Source organism: Solanum dulcamara, chromosome 9 (genome assembly GCF_947179165.1).
Source record: "Solanum dulcamara chromosome 9, daSolDulc1.2, whole genome shotgun sequence".
Lineage (NCBI taxonomy): Eukaryota > Viridiplantae > Streptophyta > Magnoliopsida > Solanales > Solanaceae > Solanum > Solanum dulcamara.
This window is the reverse complement of record NC_077245.1, coordinates 44,824,868-44,832,018: the sequence shown is the minus strand read 5'-3', so window position 1 is coordinate 44,832,018 and position 7,151 is coordinate 44,824,868.

Sequence of the window (7,151 nt, the reverse complement as noted above, 5' to 3'; positions counted from 1 at the left end):
AAGACTGCTTTTCGTACTTGTTATGGCCACTTTGAATTTTTGGTAATGTCCTTCGGGTTGACTAATGCCCCCACAGCTTTCATGGATCTCATGAACTGAGTGTTTAAACCATATCTTGATATGTTTGTGATTGTATTCATAGATGATATTTTGGTCTACTCCAAGAATGAAAATGAGCACGCCTATCATCTTAGAGTCGTTTTACAAACTTTGAGGGACCAGGTATTGTATGCAAAGTTCTCTAAATGTGAATTTTGGCTTGCATCAGTGGCCTTCTTAGGCCACATTATATCTGGAGATGGTATTCAGGTTGATGCTCAGAAGATTGAGGCAGTAAAGAATTGGCCCAGACCCACATCCCTGACAGAGATAAGGATCTTCCTGGGTTTGGCCGGGTATTATAGAAGGTTTGTAGAGGGATTCTTATCCATATCATCACTATTGACTAAGCTGACCCAAAAGAAGGCTAAGTTCCAATGGTCCGATGCTTGTGAGGAGAGTTTCCAGAAACTGAAGGCCAAGCTAACCACTGCTCCTGTCTTGACTCTGCCCGATGGGATAGAGGTCTTTGTGGTCTATTGTGATGCATCTAAAATCGGGTTGGGCTATGTACTGATGTAGAGGAGAAAGGTGATAGCCTATGCTTCGAGACAGCTTAAGGTTTATGACAAGAATTACCCAACTCATGACCTTGAGCTGGCAGCTGTGGTGTTCGCGCTTAAAATTTGGCGCCACTACTTGTATGGAGTGCATGTTGATGTATTCACCGATCACAAGAGCCTGCAATATATCTTCAGCCAGAAGGAACTCAACCTGAGGCAAAGAAGATGGCTTGAGCTAATCAAGGACTACGACATGAGCATCCTCTACCATCCAGGTAAAGCTAATGTCATTGGTGATGCTCTTAGCAGGTTATCCATAGGTAGCACTGCCTATGTGGAAAAGGGAAAGAGGGAATTGGCGAAGGAGGTACATCGATTAGCCCGATTGGGAGTTCAACTCAAAGAGAACAATGAAAGTAGAGTAAACATTCAATATGGGGCCACGTCCTTACTTGTAGCAGAGGTAAAGGAGAAACAAGATCAGGATCCCATCCTCCTCCGGCTGAAGGAAGTTGTTCACAAACAAGGGGTGATGGTTTTCACCAAAGGGGGAGATGGTGTGTTGAGGTACCGAAATAGATTGTGTGTACCTGATGTCGATGATGTTCGAGAGGGGATTATGGCCGAAGCGTAGTTCTAGATACTCTATTCATCCAGGCTCCACAAAAATGTACCATAACTTGAGGGAAATCTATTGGTAGAGTGGGATGAAGAGGGATATTGCGGAATTTGTTTCCGAGTGCCCGAATTGCCAACAGGTGAAGGTTGAGCATCAAAGGCCATGTGGTTTAGCCCAAAACATAGGAATTCCAGAATGGAAATGGGAGATGATCAACATGAACTTTATTACAGGCTTGCCGAAGTCCCGAAAGCAACATGATTCCATTTGGGTGATTGTGGATAGAATGACAAAATCAGCTCACTTTTTGGCGGTTAAGACTACTGACACTGCAGAAGATTATGCAAAGTTGTATATATAAGAGATTGTTAGATTGCATGGGGTCCCTTTGTCTATCATCTCAGACAGAGGAGCTCAATTCACTTCCCAATTTTGGAGATCTTTTCAGAAGGGGTTAGGTTCGAAGGTGAACTTGAGTACATCCTTCCATCCTCAAATAGATGGCCAGGCAGAGCGCACCATCCAGAAATTGGAAGATATGTTGAGGGAGTGTGTACTTAACTTCAAGGGAAGTTGGGATAACCACTTACCTCTCATAGAGTTTGCATATAATAATAGTTATCATGCAAGCATTCAAATGGCTCCTTATGAAGCTTTGTATGGGAGGAGGTGTAGATCTCCTATTGGGTGGTTTGAAGTTGGTGAGGCTGAGTTGATTGGGCCTGACCTTGTTCACCAAGCCATGGAGAAGGTGAGAGTTATCTAAGATAGGCTAAAGGCAGCCCAAAGTATCACCCATGAAGGGAGTTATAAGGTTTGGAAGGAAAGGAAAGCTCAGTCCTCGATATATTGGTCCTTACCATATTTTGAGGCGGATTGGGAGTGTTGCTTATGAGTTGGAGTTACCCTCGGAGTTAGCTTCTATTCATCCGGTGTTCCACGTTTTGATGTTGAAAAAGTGATTGGGCGATCCCTCGTTGGTAGTTCCTATTGATAGTGTTGGAATTAAGGATAGCTTATCCTATGAAGAAGTTCCGATCCAAATTCTTGATCGCCAAATTCACAAATTGAGGAACAAAGAGGTCGCCTCAATAAAGGTCCTGTGGAGAAATCAAATTGTTGAGAAAGCCACATCAGAAGCGGAGAAAGCCATGAGATCTAAATATCTCCATCTATTTGTGCCTACCGAGGAGAATGTTGAAGGTAACGACATTTCCTTACCTTGAATTCATTAGTGCATTTTGCGTTTTGATTGATAATTATTTGAAAATTTGATTGATTGAATGACTGAATGTTGATTGTGATTAGTACCCTGAGTCTATTCCTAGCCACTCGTCATTCGAGGACGAATGATTCCAAGGGGGAGATAATGTAACACCCCTCAAAAATTTTCCCTAGAATTCAAACCCTTCTTATATACGGGTAGGGTCGCACTCGAGTATTAAGGAGCGTATGCATGAGTTGAGATGAGTCTTTGAGAATTTGAGCAGCGTTAGAGGTGAGGTGGGGTCATGAAGGACCCCTAGGATAAAATTAAATCCAAAAGATTCGTCGTGGCTAAGTTTGGGTAGGAGTTCGCATAAAGGGTCGACTTCTAACGACCCTATCTTTTGAAAGACGATAATCTCGGTAGCCCACGACCCAATAAATTAAAGGTCATTGAGTCTTCTTTCCAATGCCACCAAGAATGTAACTTTTGGAGTTCGGAGTCGAAAGGTTTGGCGATCCTAAGATGAGCGAGAAAAACAAAGATTTTCAGGCCTGGGGTTCAACTATTGGAAATCTGGGCTTGTCGTCGTAGTGGCGCAACGCGCCACTATCGCGCTAGAAACATGCCTCAGTAGTTTGGTCTCTGGAGTAGCGCGCCACTATGATATGTGCAGGTTTTAGGCGTATTCAGCCTGGCGCTGCAATGGTGCGATGCGCCACTATCGCGCCAGGTGCATTTTTGCCTATTTTCAGACCTTTTGAGGAGGGGTAATTTGGGAACTTACCCAAGTTATATATGTATTCCCCTTGGTCATTTGGGAACACATTTTTCAGCCCCCACTCTCTCTTTAGAAAAAAGTCCTAGGAGTTCTTCTCTCTCTCTCTCTCTTCTACTTCTTCTTCTTCTCCATTTCCAACAAGAAGAGTTCCAAGAGCTTCAAGATTTGAGTCCTCCATTGAAGACCCAACACCAAGGTTTTATTCAAGTCTTCACTAAGGTATGTAAGGCTATCTAAAACATGGGTTGAGTCCACCCATGTGCCCTACTCTTGCTTTGAGGTTAGATGTTCATGAAAATAGAGTTTCTTGGTATGGTTTATGCTTGTATGAACTTTGTCCCCTATTTATTTGATCCTATATGTGTTGATGTTGTTGAGCTAAGAAGTTCCTAAAATGAGCCTTTATGTGAGTATGAGTTGATGAAGATGAGTTGTTAAATATGTTTTATTGATCTTCTTAATTATGTGGATCATGATAAAAGATGTTATTTTCTTAAGAAGTGTTGCTTATTATAAAGTGTTGATTTTAAAGTCTTGAGTTGTGATGAGTCTCAAAGATCTCTCAAATGGATAGAGTAAATGATTGGTTATATCTATACATTGCTATAAATGTGCTTTTAAATTTCTTTTGAAAGGTATGATTGAGATTGATCGGATAGTATGATTGAGAGAGATTTGATCATGGTAGAGTGATGAGTTGACAAGGTTGTAATGAAACTTGTCGATATGAGTTGATTGGAGGAGTTTTATGAGCATGGAGTCATGGGAGGAGTATCGAGCACCGAATTGGGCAAGAGTATAGTCCATACTCAAACCCAATACTTGTGTTGCCAAACATAGGGGGGTTGAACCGTTAAAGTCGGATGCTTCCCCGAGAGTTTTGTCCTGACATTATAGGACTTGGTTGGATTGGATCCATGAGTGTTTGATTCATTCATACCTTGGCAAAGTATGAACGGGCGCGGCAACAACGTCGTTTTGTTGTATTGTCACTGGCTCATAAGTGATGGTTGTCGGATAAGAGAAACTCCCATTTAGGTCTTGATAGTACTCCGAGTCAGTTGAGTTAAGTGACATGAGATTTGGTCCGGTCTAAACTATTCTTGTTAGACTTAGGGCACTGGAGTGAGTTATTATGTATATGTATACGAGTTAAGATCCTGAGTTGATATTGATGTTTCCTTGATGTTGTTTCCTCCGGCCATTTTACATACTCGTATATTCCATGTACGGATGCCGTTTGGCCTGCATCGTTTAATGATGCAGAGACTGGTACTAGAGATCATCAACCGGCGCTCCGTTGAAGATCCACATACACTTCCAACCAGTTGGTGAGTCCTCCTAGTTCCCGGAGGATATTGAGCCTTCTTGTATAGTTTTGTTGTCCTTTCTTTTATTTTGATTGTTGGTAGCATGGACTTGTCATTGGCACCTTTTAGACTTGGATAGAGGCTTCATAGACTGGAGTGTGGGGAGGTTGAACGGTTAATTCGAGGAGTCTTATTATTTTTATTGTTGGGTTGATAAATGCTTGGCCTTCAGCCCTCATATTGCGAATAGTATTTCATTAATTGAGTTTCCGCTAAGAGAATGTGATTGAATGAATGTGTGACTGGACCAGGTGGTTCGCTTGGAGGTCAGAAATGGCCTTTGGGTGCCAGTTACGTCTAGGGTACCCTCTCGGGGCGTGACATACTTCCACAGCAACCATCTCTATAAATAAAGATATGTTTTTCATATTTCGCATCAATTACAGTGTTGCAAACCACAACGAGGGAGCACAATATAAGGTAATTTCTTCTCCTCCCTTTTTTTATTGTCTGGGCCGCAATTTTTTTTTGAAGAGAATAAATTTGTACCATTCCACTAGAGTTCTAACCCAAAAAGTAATTATAGTTACTTTGAGAAAATGACTTCCTCACCATCACTAGTTGTCTATAAATAGACTCTCTCCTTTTGTTAATTTTTATTATTGGCATTGATAATTTTGATGCTCCTTTTTGCATAAACTCTTGAGTTCATCAAGATACGAGATACATGTTTTTTTTTGTTTAGGCCATTTTTTTAGATTTTCTTTAGTGGAGAGAATAAATTTGTACCATTCCACTAGAATCCTAACCCAAAAAGTAATTATAGTTAGTTTGGGAGAAGGACTTCCTCACTATTACTATTTTTCTATAAATAGACTCTCTCCTTTTATTTATTTTTATCATTGACATTGACAATTTTGATGCTCCTTTTTGCATACACTCTTGAGTTCATCAAGATACAAGGTACTTTTTTTTTAGTAGAGAGAATAAATTTGTACCATTCCACTAAAGTTCTAACACAAAAAGTAATTATAGTTACTTTGGGAGAAGGACTTCCTCACCATCACTATTTGTCTATAAATAGACTCTCTCCTTTTATTTTTTTTTATCATTGGCATTAGCAATTTTGATTCTCCTTTTTGCATAAACTCCTGAGTTCATCAAGATACGAGGTACTTTTTTTTTGCAAGTGAAAATATTACTTCATATGCAATGAACTTTTATTCTATTGGAGTCAAAGGTGCTGCATTGTTTGAGCCAATAATTTTACATTATCTTTGATGAAGACTTTACACCGATTGAATCAAATACATCATATATTCTAAGCCAAAGACTTTACACCGATTGAATCAAATGCAGGCAAAGACTTTACATGATTTATGACAAAGACTTCACACCGTCTGAATCAAAGATATCACATAGTCCAAGCTAAAGACTTTATACCATCTGAGGCAAAGACTTTACATGATTTATGGAAAAGACTTTACACCGTCTGAGTCAAAGGCATCACATAGTCTAAGACAAACACTTTACACCGTCTAAGTCAAAGACATAGTTCTTGCTCAAAGAGTATAATCGTTCATTATTGAGATTAATGACCATGATTATTGAATTACTAATTTAAGAGCTAATAAAAAGTGTTTTTTTTGATGATTGAATCATGGTTTATTTTAGATATTTGACTTCCTCTTCTTCAGAGTTGCGATACCTTGTGTGTTTCGATAGTACGAGAGATATATCATTGTATGAGAGAACCAAATCCAGGAGAGAATTAATTTATCAGAAACCAAACTTCTTAATTTAAAACATATCCAAAATTTATAGATCAAGTCCCCCAGGATTGTTCTAAACAAACTTCAAAAATGAATTTCATATGCAGAAAACCTGACAGATTCATATTCGCATGATCTTATTAAAAAAATACTCATATCTCAGTGTAGGAAAGCCAAAAAGAAGATTTATAGAATTACAACATGTTCAATAATCATAGCTAATAGCTTTACGAATTTGTATGAATATTTCTTTAAAGTCAATTCAAATTCTATCCTGATTGGCCTTCTCTAATTCACATGTTATATATGACAATCTACAAGAACATCGTGATTCTCAAATAATAGCGTTCCCTATTTTTTTGCACTTATGAGACTAAACTTAGGGTGTAACTCTAAGCTCCACGGACCACGGTGAAGAGGGTCAAGAGAGACTATGAGTTTTTTAGATACTCATGCGACTGAACTTAGAATGTATTTCCAAGCGCCTATGTACCTCAGTGAAGAGGATCAAGTCATAACATAGTTCTGAAAGAGTGATTTTTTTGTGTCCTAACTTATGCCTAGGGCGCCTCTTTCGAGATGTTTAACCTAGCAGACATTTTTTTTTTGATGTCGTGCACAATTTATACTTTTGCGGGCCAGGAGTAACATGCAGTTTATACTCGTACCTTAAGGAGCGTGTTTCTTTTCTTCAAGGATAGTATCTCTTTATGAACTTTCCATTAATGGGGCTAATGAAAAATCCTTCTGAGTCAACCAGTTTGTAAGCGCCACTTGAGTATACTTCTTGTACCACATATGGTTCATCCCATTTAGCGAAGAACTTTCTTCCAGACCGATGAGAAGTAATAATAGGCCTT